General features: G+C 35.4%; 1 protein-coding gene across 5 annotated transcripts in view; it reads left to right on the top strand.

The window, feature by feature from the left end:
* The window catches only part of LOC149564752 (agamous-like MADS-box protein AGL8 homolog), a 235,407-nt gene that overhangs the window by 165,255 nt on the left and 55,740 nt on the right, over window positions 1-14,412 (top strand). The window lies entirely within an intron of this gene.

Raw genomic sequence — 14,412 nt, 5'->3', positions numbered from 1 at the left:
CGAGTGTATCTCTTATTTTATCACCCACCATTTCAGTTCCTAGTGTCATAAACTCAAAATCAGATATGATGAAAATATATGTTTTGTACCGCTGTTTCTTATCCATCCATTATTCTTGCTCATCCTCTAAAGTTGTATCTTCAATAGGTTGTGTGGAAATAGATGGAAACATAATGATGAGCTTCTCCTTTTCTCTTACTAGGTAGCCCTTACCAAGTGTGTCATTTGATTCAATGGGAGATTTTCTTCTTCATCTTCTTCATCCACCCTTGGGATGTTTTCTGAGACTAGATAAATAGGTAAGCTTTCTTTGTATCTTCTGCTTTCTAGTCCTTTTGACCAGAGGTCAAACCTTATCTTTCATAGCAGCTGAGGGATACACTTCCTCCTCTTGTATAGGTGATGATACCTCTTGTGCTTCCTGCTATGGTTCTTGTTCTTATTCTTGTTTTGGTGGAGGCACTTATATAGTATCGTGAGCTTGAGTTGCTTCTTCATTTTGAGGCTCTTGATTCTTAGGTGCTTTAGCTACCTCTTGAGGTTGATGTTCTTTAGTTTCAAGCTCGACTTACTTTTGAGAATATCTTTCCCTCATGTTTTTTCCTTTGTCCATCTTGAAGTACCCTACATCCTTGTCATGTTTATATACCATTTACTGGCCTACTTGGAGATTTGGAATTGAATGTTGGCAATGTATCTTTTGCACCTTTACCCTTTACTAGGTGTGTTGTGGCTTGGAAGGTGATAGTCTATGGAACTGGGTCTGACTTAAAGGCCTTGATCCAGTCTCTTGTCAATTGGATTATATGTCCTACCCTTTGATATCTACATTATCTTCCCTGTCAATCTCTACATTCATGATTGGCCTAACAAATATCTTTTCACAATTGTACAAGGGATCCAAGACATCTTGAGTGTCTTGTTGGACAACGTTTGGTGGGATCTTTATCTTGAAGGCACTTCCTGCCAGATATAGAGTCATCCTATAATAATCCCTAATTTGGATATCATAGTCATCTATCGCCCTCATCCAATGATCTTCTACTGCACCTTCATGAACAAATTGCTTTCCTTCCAAATATTGAACTCTGTCAATATTGTCAATATACAATCTAGGGGAGTTGTAATCTTCCAAGGGATATTGTTCTCATTCTACATCAAAGGTCATGATATACTGTTTCTTCTTTACTTCAAATGGGCCTATATTAATGGGTTGTACCCATGTCTTCTTATGTTTTTTTCTCACTCTATCATATGTAGATGTGAGTTGTCTTGCAATCTCCAATAAGATGAGCCTATCCAACAGATACCTTGGGAGATTCTTTGGATTTACCATTGTACCAACTACCCTTAGGTAAGTGAATGTCTTGAACTAGATGTAGTTGCACCAATCTCTGCAATCCTTGTTGCTACCTCTATTGACGTACTCTTGGCATAATCACCCTCTATGAATTAGATGACTAAAAAAACAAGGGCATCATTCACTATCCTATATTCTTTTGTTTGGTCTGATATTTTCTTCACTAGTTGGGGGGTATACCACATAAGGCCATGCATTAGCATATTGCATGCTTCCCCTCTTAAACAGTCCTAGATAGTCAGTTGTCTGAACTATTGGGAGATTAGAAGAATGGTTGGAAGCATGAATGCTGATGATATTCGAATGGGTGAGTACTACTATGAAGATATGTTACATTCGTTACTAAGTTTGTTATTAGTGTCAACATAGCAAGTTTTCTTGGCATTTGAGTAAAGAACAATGGAAAGATCAAGTTAATACTGATGGCTAGTTGAGCATTATAACCACTCGAGGTTATGGGAGATACTTTTAAGTATCTTGTAAATGTAGTTAACATCAGAAGTTATGTAAGTTTTGGTGATGCCCGTTCTTAGATAGAGTTTACAGAGGCATGTTCTGGTAAACTTGTTATATCTCTTAGTAGATGAGATATCTTGAGGATCAAGGTTGAGGACATGGAGAAGACATGTTCAAAATGATGTGGATAAGCTAACTCATCATAATATTGCATGTACGGAAAGTTATTGAAGTTGCAAGGCAGAAGATGAATGTAATCACTAAATATAATGTGTTCCTAATGTGGTCCTATAATAATTAATTGTGAAGGTCTAATAGCTGACTCAAAGAATTGTTTTATGGACTCGGTATAAAGGAAGGACATTTTCCTTTATCATATGGAAGTGAGGATGTGAATGTGAATGCTTGATAAACAACAGAGAGTGCAGAATGCGGAGTTGAGTTGAGCAGTGTGGAAGTAAAGAAAAATTCATTGTTGAGGTTTTGCTAAGTGATTTGAGGTTTGGTATTTGGATCTAAGGTTTGTGGCGTGGTCTATAAGGTTTGACTGTGATTGGTCTGGTTGACAGGATAGAGGAAAGAGAAAAGGAAAGAAGATAATAGTAAATTACTTGTTGAGTAGTGAACTCTTCTTGTAGTTGAAATTGCATGTTTGGCCAGTGGGCTCTTCTTGCATACATTGTACCACAACTCCTAACAAAATTGGCACAACTCCTAACATGCTTGAAATCTCCTAACAAGGATTTAATGTCTCCTAATAGAGACTCTAAGTACTAAATTTTGTAATAGACTCCTAACAGGGTTCATGCTCTAATAATGAATATTTATATTAGTAGATCATCTTGTGGTCATCATTCCCACTGGGGTTTTCCCTTTGATAAAGAGTTTCCCTATTCAACATATCTAGTGTAAGTGTCTATGAGAATTTTATTATGGTTTTTGTTCACTTTGGTTGAATTGTTAAGTTTGTTTAAAGAAGCTAAATGTTTTAATTATTGGATAACTGATTCTCCCCCCTCTTAGTTATCTTTGTCGACTATTGTTTCTAATAATTGGTATCAGAGCTTGGTCACAGGTTCAAATCTCTTTGGGTAATACCGAGGGGGGAATTGTTGGACTAACCACTAGCCTTCCCCTTTAGGATTCATGACATGGCTTAACCACCTCCTTTGTTCTATAAGTCTGGTGGGTGTATCAAGCATTAATAGTTCGATCTTTTGGTGCAATGATATTTGTAGCTTCTCATTTGCATGAAGTAGATGCTGAAGGATACAAGGATAGAAATTAGTGAACCTATTGTTATACATTGTGACATCACAAGCACAGTAAATATGTTTAAGAATCCAGTGTTGCATTTGAGGACTAAGCACATTTCTATTAAGTATCATTTGTTGAGAGAAAAAGTGATAGGAAAGGGCATCAAATTGGAGTATGTGAGCACTAAAGAGAAGATTGCAGATATATTCACTAAGCCTCTTCCCAAAGAGACTTTTGAGTATTTTCCAGGTATGCTTGTGGTTATGCCCCTTTCTACATCAGAGTAGAAGATGCAAGAGTGCATCAATCCAGTGTAACAGAGCACCATTATTGTCTGGACTGAATGTCAATGCTTCCTATACGGTGGAGTATTTATGATGGATACAGTCATTTAGGACACTTTTTGATATTGTTTTGAACAATATCTTTTGATAGTCGAGCTAGTAAGTATCAGTTGTGTTAGAGTTTGATGCAGTAGAGTTGGTTACGTTTGACGTTGATTTCAATAGGGGAGAAGCCTGGCATGAAAAATATTATATTGAGGGAGATGTTTGGCATAAGCACAGTTTGCAGAATTACAGTGTGGTATAGAGCACATTGAGGTATATCAACTGGGGAGAATGATTGATGAAAAGGATTTGAATTCTAATAGTCTTTTGTTGGTATTGTTGGAACTAGATTTTTTTCATTTATGTTTCCATCAATGCGAAAGGGGGAGATTGTTGGAAGATTAGAGGATTCGTTGGAAGCATGAATGCTGGTTATATTTCTATGGGGGAGTTCAACTATGATGATATGTTACATTCGTCACTGTGTTTTTCATTGATGTCAACATAGCAAGTTTTCTATGGTATCTAATAGAAGAATTGCACAAAAATCAAGTTGGTAAGGATAGCTAGTTAAGCATTATAACCTCCCATGGTTATGGGAGATACATCTAAGTTTATGATATATGTAGTTAACATCAGAAGAAGAAATGATAAGTCTAGAAGAAGTTAAGTAAGTTTTGGTGATGTCTGTTGTGAGATAGAGTTTACAGAGTCATGCTCTTGTAAACTTGTTATTATCTCTTAGTAGAGTTGATATCTTGAGGATCGAGGTTGAGGATATGAAGAAGACATGTTGAGGATGGCATGGCTAAGATTTCTCATCATAATATTGTGTGTATGAAAAGTTATTCAAGTTGCAAGGTAGAAGATTGATGTCATCCCTAAGTGTAACACATTCTTAATGTTGTCCTATAATAATTAATTGAGAAGGTCTAACAACTGACTTAGGGAATTGTTTTATGGACTTGGTATAAAGGAAGGGCATTTTTCTTTATCATATGGATGTAAAAATGCGAATATCAATCTTCGATAAGCAACAGAGAGTGTGGAATGCAAAGTTGAGAAAAGCAGTATAGAAGTATAGGAAATTTCATTGCTGAGGTTTTGTTGAGTGATCTAAGGTTTAGTATATGAATATGAGGTTCATGACTTAATCTACAAGGTTTGATAGGGATTGGTCCAGTTGATAGGACATAGGGGAGAGCAAAGGAAAGGAGATAATCATAAATTACTTGTTTGAGCAGTGAGCTCTTCTCGTAGTTGAAATTGCACATTTGGGTAATGGGCTCTTCTTGCATACATTGTACTCCTAACAGTGATTCAAAGTCTCCTAATAGGGACTCTATGTATTAAATATTGTAATTGACTCCTAACATGGTCCATCCTCTAACCATGAATATTTATATTAGTACATCATCTTGTGGGCATGATTCCCACCAGGGTTTTTGCTCTTACCAAGCGTTTCCCTCATGAAAATATCTGGTGTAATTATCTACCATTTTATTATGGTTGTTGTTTAATCTAGTTGAATGGTTAAGTTTGTTTAAAGAAGATAAATGTTTTAATTGTTGGATACCTGATTCACCATCCCCCTTCCCTCTCAGTTATATTTGTGGTCTATTGTTTCTAATAAGTACTGCTCGTAAATATACCAAATATGATGTCATGTAAAACTTAAGGTCAGCTTTGACTCCTACCAACCACTCATCTAAGTTTTTACTTAGTATTCTAACCCAATCAATTGGCATTTTAGCTATTTTGATGGTCTCTATGAAATGTACCATCCAAATGTTCATATGCTTAGCTACAAGTAGACTTGTGACTTTTCTTAGAAGTACAATCGATTGTCCAATATCAGCCTTCATATATCCTCTATGTTAGAGATCTGATTGAAAAGATCATTATTGAAGAAGAGAGATTGTTTGCAACGAGGGAGATAGTTGATAAAGATTTTTTTAATCATTGTTTTGTCACTGACGTCAAACCTACTATTTGCTGGAATACAAATTTCTTATAAGATCCAAGTACTATTACTTAGTTGATTGATGAAGAGGATTTAATCAACTAGATGTAACAAAAGTACCTAAGGGAAATGTTGAGTTATGGTTTGGTAATGAAGTCTAAGGATCAGTGAAGACATTGGTAAAATGATGTATTGACAATATACTTGAAGATATAGAGGTTGGCCACACGTAGAAACTCTGGAAGTATAAGTTGTAAAAATGCTATCTACAAAGCTTGACTAAGTTCATTAGTGGATGCTAAGCAAGCTAGTTCATGCTAAGAAGATTTTTAGTAAGTGTTGACCAAATACAAAATCTAGTGTATGCCAAGTGATATAGAAGGAACCGAGGAAGTTTAGGTGCCAAGCAAGTAATAGGTGTCGAGCATTAGAAAAACTTAGTGGATGTCGAGTGGATCCATAGTAGGTGCCGAGCTTCAGTAAAATGTGGTTGGTGCTAAGTGAGACAGTATGTGCCGAGCACCAAAATTTCAATAGTGTCGATCTGTTGCTTTATTTGAAAAGTCTTAGATTTGTCAAATCTAAGCTGACAAGTTTCGTCCCTTGAATTTTGTGAACCGGATGGAGGATACGGATGATGAGTTGGAGGTACAGAATTTTAGGTAAACTATTTTTTAGCAAATTCAGGAGGATTCTTCATTATGTTTTTAGAAGGAACAAGATATGGGGTAGATTCATTGAATCCTACCTAATCCATTCGATTTAAAAAGAAAGAGTAGGAAGATTCAAGTGGAAAAAATATTCCAGACTTCTATTTAAGGAGTCATAGGCCAAGAAGCAAGAGTGGCTGGGGTGACAAGTTATGATGTTGCTGAAGTATGTCAAGGAGAAGGCATTGAAAGGAAGAACATAGCATAGAGACTCTGCTTCGATAAGTGGTTATATAGGAGGTTGCATTGGTACATTAAGCATGGAGACTCAAGAAGAGGAAACTTGAGAGGAGGAAAAGCTATTAGAGCAATAGAGACTGAAAGCCAGTCAATGTTTTGTGCTGAACAGAAATCTAAAATCTACAAGTTAAGTTGTGAGTTGTATAAGGTCAAAAGCCCTTATTGTTACTCTCTAACAATTCTATCAGTTAGTGTAAAATCCTATGGACTTAGGTTGGTTTAACAACCATTTTTGAATCCTTTAACAGGGTTGCATTCCAAGTGAATGTTCTAATGTCCTCTAACTAGGCCCACTTATGATAGGGTGGTTAAATCCTTTAACCAAGTCACATTTAACAGTTTGTTGTAGCCTTTAATAGGTCAGGCCTTTCACAGGGCATCACTTCAAAAGAGTGAGAATTGAGTAGCATGTTACTGGTGGTTTTTCCAAAATTGGGTTTCCACATAAATCACTGTGTTATGTGTTGATTCTTCATGTGTTATTCTTGCATCTTGATTTACAGTAAATTGCTAAGTAGGAAAGTTTAATCTTGGATGCATGAACAGTTTAATGGGCTCATTTTACTTGGTGAAAATTTTTATTAGGACATTTGGACCTTGAATAACGGATTCAGCCCCCACCCCCCTAAGTAATTCTAAAGTATTTCTAACAATTGGTATCATAGCCATCTACTGATTTGGTTTAAAGATGTCCAAGAGAGAAGTTCCCAAGTTCAACAAGATAGCTTCACTGCATGGCAAAATTTGATGAAGCTGCACCTTGGATCAATAATTGATCATGCACAAACCTGAATCAAAGTGGAACATGTTGATCCAACAGTACCCACTGCAGAGGATATAAGGAAAAATGAGCACAATCAGTGAATGCTAGAGATTTCCTCTGCCCTCAACTATGCAGAATTTGATGACATCAACGGATATGACTCTACATTCAAGATGTGGAAAACATTAAATTGATATCTATGGAGGAGATTATAATATTCAAAGAGCAAAAAGACAAAGCCTCAGAGGAAAGTTCGATGACATGAAAATGGAGGAAGGTGAGAATGTTGCTCAATATGCCTCCAGAATGAAAGTAGTAAGTGAAATAAGAAGTTTGGGTGGTCATTTAGTAGATGATACTATCAATAGAAAATTCTTCAGAACCCTGCCCCCTATCTATACTATTAGAGTTTCAGCCATACAAGAATTAAGATGATAGCACCTTGCAAAAGAAATCATTGGTGACTAGGAAGCTCGACCAATGAAAAGGAATAGATGAAGGAATGAATTATGTCTACTGAGCAATACTGAGCCCAAAACAGTGAAAGATGCACTATAAGGTGATAATTGGCATAAAGTGATGGAAGAAGAAATAGATCAAATAGAGAAAAAATAAAAATTGGACTTTAGTTCCAAGACCAACTCATAAGAATGTGATTGGTACCAAATTGGTATTTAGGAACAAGTTAGATGAGAATGGTGAGATCACAAGACATAAGGCCAGACTAATTTGCGAAGGTTATGTACAAGAAGAAGGACTAGATTATGGGGAAACATTTGCCCCTGTTGCAAGGATGGGAGGAGTGAGAACATTACTTGCATATGTTGCTTACAAAGGTTTCAAAGTCTATCAAATGGATGTAAAGTCTTCTTTTTTGAGTGGTATATTGGAAGAAGAAGTCTACATAGAACAACCAAAGGGATTTGTTGATGACAACAATAGGGATATGGTTTGTAAATTGTATAAAGCACTCTATGGTTTGAAGTAAGCACCTAGAGCATGGTACGAAAGACTGGACACATATATTGTGAAGATTGGATTTGAGAGAACAAATTACAATAAGCAGCTTTATAGCAAGGTAGAGAAAGGTAAAGACAATTTGATATCTAAAATCTTTGTTGATGATATAATATTTGGAGGTAAAGATGGCCTATGCAAAGATTTTTCTAATCAAATTAAGCATGAGTTTAAGATGTTAATGTTTGGAGAAATTAAATTCTTTGTTGGATTATAAGTACATCTGTAAGAAATGATAATGTTGCGCAAGGAACGAGAAACAATCCAAGTAAGTTAAGTGTGAAACAATGTTACCATAAGATAAGCAAACTCCAAGAGCATACACCAAGATGGTTCAACAATGGAGACAAGGATTTATAAGGGGAAAGCAAAGAAAACCCCTTGTGAGTATTATGAATGAAGGCAAATGCCTAGAGAAGAGAGAGAGAGAGTGTTGGAGCAAAAGTAGCTCAATACAATAACATCAAGTGCTAAGAGTGTAGAAGAAAGAAGGAGGAGCATCTCTTATATAGAGATGAGAGAGGAGTTGCATTTGTAACTCTCATTTCTATGAATGCCACATTCATAATAGGTGTGTGCAAAGTGTCACAATCCTCTTAAGGAGGATAAACTAAATAAGGAAATAAACAAGAGTTGTCCTTACATGTGGAATAAAGGACAAACAATGACATGTCCTCCACATGTGTAGAAGAGGACAAACTACATTTAGGGACCCTTGGAATATCCCAATTAATACATCCAAGGAAAGATTAATCTTTTTAACACCCCCCCTTAATCTTTACTTGGGGAGTTTACATGAACGGGTTGTAAACCCAAATTTTTACAATGGAACTGAAATCTCTCTTTAGAAAGTGGTTTGGTTAAAATATCAACCACTTGATCTTCTCCTTTACAATAAAGAAGAATAATTTGGTTGTCTTCAACTTTTTCTCTAATGAAGTGATGTTGAAGTGAAATATGTTTGGTTCGTGTATGATAAACTGGATTCTTGGCCAAGGCAATAGCACTTTGATTGTCACAATGTATAGGTGTAGGTGATTGTTGAGGTAGACCCAAATCGTCAAGAAGTCGTCTAATCCACAAAGCTTATTTAGCTGCATTGGTACAACCTTTGTATTCAGCTTCAGTTGAGCATAGGGAAATAGAGTGTTCTTTTTTGCTTTTCCAAGAAATTGGATCTGAACCAACAAAGAAAAAATAACCACAAGTGGATTTCCCATCATTGGGATCTCCACCTAGATCGGAATCAGTATAGCCATGTAAAATAAATTCAGAATTTGCATCATAAAATAATCCCATATTAAGAGTTCCTTTAATGTACCTTAAGATGCGTTTAGCAACTTTAAAATGAGTTTGTTGAGGTTTAGACATAAATCGAGAAACTAAACCAACACTATAAGCAATATCAGGTCTAGTAAGAGTTAAATAATTTAAACTTCCTACCATTTGTCTATACAAGGTTTCATCAACAACAGGAGTATTCATATCATTCATTAATTTATTACCTAATTCACATGGAATTGAAACATGGTTAGAGTCATTCATCTTAAATTTTTTTAAAAGATCATAAGCATACTTGCTTTGAGAAAGAAAGATACCTTTAGGAGTTTGAAAAATTTGCATACCTAAGAAGTAATGTAAGATACCTAAATCTGTCATCTGAAATTTCTGTTTAAGTTGAAATTTGATATCAGAAATCAAAGTGCCTGAACTAGAAGTGAGTATTAGATCATCTACATAAACAATAACAATGATAATATCATCGTTAGTATGTTGAATATACAAATTAGGATCATTCTTACTTCTAGTAAAACCTTGAGAAATAAAGAAAGAATTAATTTTAGAATACCATTCTCTAGGTGATTGTTTAACACCATAAATAGATTTGTTCAATTTGCAAACCAGATTTTCACTACCTTTCTTAACAAATCCAGGAGGTTGAGCCATATAGATTTCTTCATGTAAATCACCATTTAAGAAGGCACTTTTAACATCCATTTGATGAATGGGCCAATTTAGTTTAGATGCTAAAGCAAGAACTAATTTGATAGTAGGCATTTTAGCAACAGGAGCAAAAGTTTCATTATAGTCTAATCCTTCAATTTGGGAAAAACCTCTAGCAACTAGTCTAGCCTTGAATTTACTAATTTCATTATTAGTATTCAATTTTGTTTTGTATAACCATTTACATGAAACTAGATTCTTGCCATGAGGTAATTTGACTAAGTCCCAAGTTTGATTAGCAATTAAAGAATCATATTCCTCTTGCATGGCTTTTTGCCAATGAGGTTGAGAGTTAGCTTGATCAAAAGACTTAGGATCGTTAGAATTCATAATAGTAGTCATCAAAGCATAATTACAATAATTAATCCTTCTATGTTTAATTCCACCAGATCTAGAAATATAATCATCAGCTTCATTGATTAAGTTTTGAGCCCATTTAGGTTTACGTTTAGTTGTCATGGAATTATCACTAGAGGAAGAATCATTAGTAATAAAAGTATCATTAGTATCTACTTGAGTATCATGAGTTGTAGGAGCAGAAATAATAGGTGGTACTTGATTTGAAGGATTAAGAGAAAGAGTAGGGTTAAGAGAAGGAGGTTGGTCCTCCACCAGCACAATTTTAGTGCCACTAAATTCTTCATCATGTGTAGTAGAGCAATCATGAACTCCATTTTCTGCAATACAAACATCTCTAGCAACTTGAACTTTGTTAGTAGTGGAATCATAAACACGATAACCCTTAGTGTTTTCATCATAGCCAACAAACATATAAGGAGATGACTTAGCATCTAATTTATGCCTTTTTTGTTTAGGCGTATGAACATAAGCAATAGAACCAAATATCCGTAAATGATGTAAATTAGGTTTCCTACCAGACCAAGCCTCTTCTGGAGTGATAGCCTTGAGAGCTTTGGTAGGAGTCCGATTAAGAATATAAGTTGCACAAAACATGGCTTCAGCCTAAAATTTATAATGCAGATTTTTAGCATGCAACATGCTTCTAGCCATTTCAACAATGGTCCGATGCTTTCTTTCCGCCACACCATTTTGTTGTGGTGTATAAGGAATAGTAAACTCGTGTTTAATTCCACATGATTTCAAATAAGAATGAAAAGCATTATTCACATATTCTTTGCCATTATCAGTTCTAAGAATTTTAAGTTTAAAACCAGATTGCCTTTCAACATATAACTGAAATTCAATAAATATATCAAGAACTTGATCCTTGCTATGCAAAAAATAGATCCAAGTTCGTCTAGAAAAATCATCAACAAAGGTAAGTGCATACTGAGAACCTTGGATGGAGGTATTCTCCATGGGGCCCAAAAGATCACTATGGAGAAGATGCAACTTTTGAGTTGCCCGCCATGATTTTCCACTTGGAAAGGGCTCCCTATGCATCTTACCACTCATACAACCTGTACAGGCAATCTTGGAAGGAATAATGTGAGGCAAGCCATCAACCATATTATGCTTTTGCATGAAAGTAATATAATCGGAATTTAAATGGCCAAGTCTTTCATGCCATATATTGAAATCAATAGAAGTATGTAAAGAATATCGTGAACTAGCAAATTCATGGAATTTAAACAAATTGTCATTATCCATTTTAGCATGAGCAATCACTCTGAGAGTATCTATGATATAACATGTATCTTTGTAGAATTCAACTTTATAGTCCTGACATAACTGTGAAACAGAAAGCAGATTAGTTTTCAAGTCAGGTACATATAATACATCATGCAATTTACCATTAGGAATAGTAACATTACCTAATCCTTCAACTTTACAAGTCTGATTATTAGCTAACTGAATAGGAATGTTAGCAATATCAGGTTGTAAAGAATAAAAAATTTCTTTATGAGAAGTGATATGTTGTGATGCACCACTGTCAACAATCTATTCTAAAAGTCTACAAAGATTAAAGCTACAAGTAAAAGCATGACGAGGATTAAAACCAGTAGAGTTACCTTTTTTATGATTTGAGTTTTGATGATTGTTACTATTATTCATAGGTTTTTTATCATTTTGCTTTTTAAAACAGTTATTGACAATATGACCATCTTTGCCACAATAAGAACAATGAGGTTTGGAATTTGAATGATTCCTTTGATTATTAGTATTACGAGTATTATTAGGATGATTGGTATTATTATTATATTTGGCATGAAATTTATTGTTGGAATTATTTGAATTAGTATTATATTGTTTATGATTATTATTATTATTATTGGAATGAAAATTGTTATTTGAATTTCTAGACACAAATGCATGTTCAGTTGATTTAAGGGTACCAAACTGAATTAGCTTAGCTTCTTCCTGTCTTAATAAAGTTTGAAAAATAAGATAACTTAACAGAGAAGTTAAAGTAGGAATAGCAAGCTGTGCATGAATAGTAGTTATAAACTGTTGAAACTGTCTAGGAAGACATTTTTTAAGAATAAGATGAATTAAACGAATGTCGTCTAATTGAACACCTAAGGCAATAATTTGACTTTTAAGAGAATCAAATTTTAAGAGAAATTCATCCATACTTTTAAAATCTGCATACCTGAGATCTTTGAGTTGATCCTGCAACTGTATTTTGCGGTATTCATCTCCACTGTCATACTTGGTTTGCAAGATGGACCATGCATCATGAGCTTTAGAACAGTGAGCAATTAGCACATATAAATCTGGAATAATGGAAATACCAATTAACCCTAAAGCTTCTTCATTTTTAGCTTTCCAAGTATCTTTCTCATCTTGAGTAGCCGTTGAACCGGGTTCAAGAGAAGGGTCAGTGGCTATTTCGAAAAAGTGTTTAAAACGAAAAATAAATGAGATATGAGTTTTCCAAGAATGATAATTAGAATAATTAAGTTTTATTTCTGGAATTAAGGTTGACATGATTAAAAAAATAAAAAAAATTCCTTGATTTGACAAGCAAATTAATAAAAAAAAATTATGTCTTTTAATAATATATATATATATATATATTTTTAAAAGTTAGAGAAAAAAAATAATTTTAATTTTATTAATTGTGAAATTTAAAAAAAAATAAAAATAAATAAATAAATAAACAAGATTTGAAATAAAAGAGGTTGGTGAAAGGGTAGCAAAGAGGGCGGAGGTTTGTAAAATGGAGGATAATAGGGGAGCGGAGCGCAGGCGGCGGCTGCCGCGTGGCCAAAGGGCAGAGGTGGTTTGTCGGCCCTGGTCGGTGGAAAAGGGCGGGGTTTTAGATTTTTGAAAAATGGATGAAAGTGGATAGGGATGCTGGCGTGGCTACGCAGGCGGCGGTTTCCGCGTGGCCTGGACACAGGCCGCGCCGAACTGTTTACACCGGCTGTGAAGGGGGCGGCGGAAGCGGAAAAAAAATGATAAACAAACACCGACAGAGTTAATGTGCAGGAATGGACGCAGGGTTTAGGCGGTGTTGAGAGCGAGCAGCGGTGATGAGGGTGCGCGGCGGCGCTGAGTGCCCGCGGCGGCGTGCGGCGGTGTTGAGAGTGCGCGGCGCCGCTGAGTGCTCATGGCGGCGTGCGGCTAGCGCGCGGCGGTGCGCGGGTGGCGCGACCGCCCAAAAAAGTGTAAAGAAGAAGATTAGGGCTATGCGCGATTTAAAACATGAAAAAATATAAGAAATTTAAGCAATTAAAATAATATGTAAGAGATGATAATAGAACAATATATTAGAAGTTTTTTTTTTTTTTTAAAAGAGATATTTTTTAAAAAAAAGGAGTAAGAAAAGTAGGGACTTATTGAAAACTTTACTCATATAATACTTCTTGTTTTGGCAGCATGCCGTCCAAAACAAGAAAAAAAAAATTGAAATTTAACAAGAAAACCCTTTGGTGGCAAGCCTTCCAAAGAGGGTTAGTAAAAAAAAATATGAAACCTGCATACACAAGATATGTTAAAAAAGAGCTAAAACCACAACACAAATTTCTTCTCTCAATAACGTCTCCAAATAAGGTGTGCTCCAATGAATGGCAACCTTCAACACAAAACTTAAAATAAGGATTAGATAGCCAAGCTCTGATACCATGTAAGAAATGATAATGTTGCGCAAGGAACGAGAAACAATCCAAGTAAGTTAAGTGTGAAACAATGTTACCATAAGATAAGCAAACTCCAAGAGCATACACCAAGATGGTTCAATAATGGAGACAAGGATTTATAAGGGGAAAGCAAAGAAAACCCCTTGTGAGTATTATGAATGAAGGCAAATGCCTAGAGAAGAGAGAGAGAGAGTGTTGGAGCAAAAGTAGCTCAATACAATAACATCAAGTGCTAAGAGTGTCGAAGAAAGGAGGAGGAGCATCTCT

Source organism: Cupressus sempervirens, chromosome 3 (assembly GCF_028749045.1).
Source record: "Cupressus sempervirens isolate cs-2001-9-10 chromosome 3, ASM2874904v1, whole genome shotgun sequence".
NCBI classification, from domain to species: Eukaryota; Viridiplantae; Streptophyta; class Pinopsida; order Cupressales; family Cupressaceae; genus Cupressus; species Cupressus sempervirens.
This window is presented reverse-complemented; position numbering and strand designations above follow the sequence as displayed.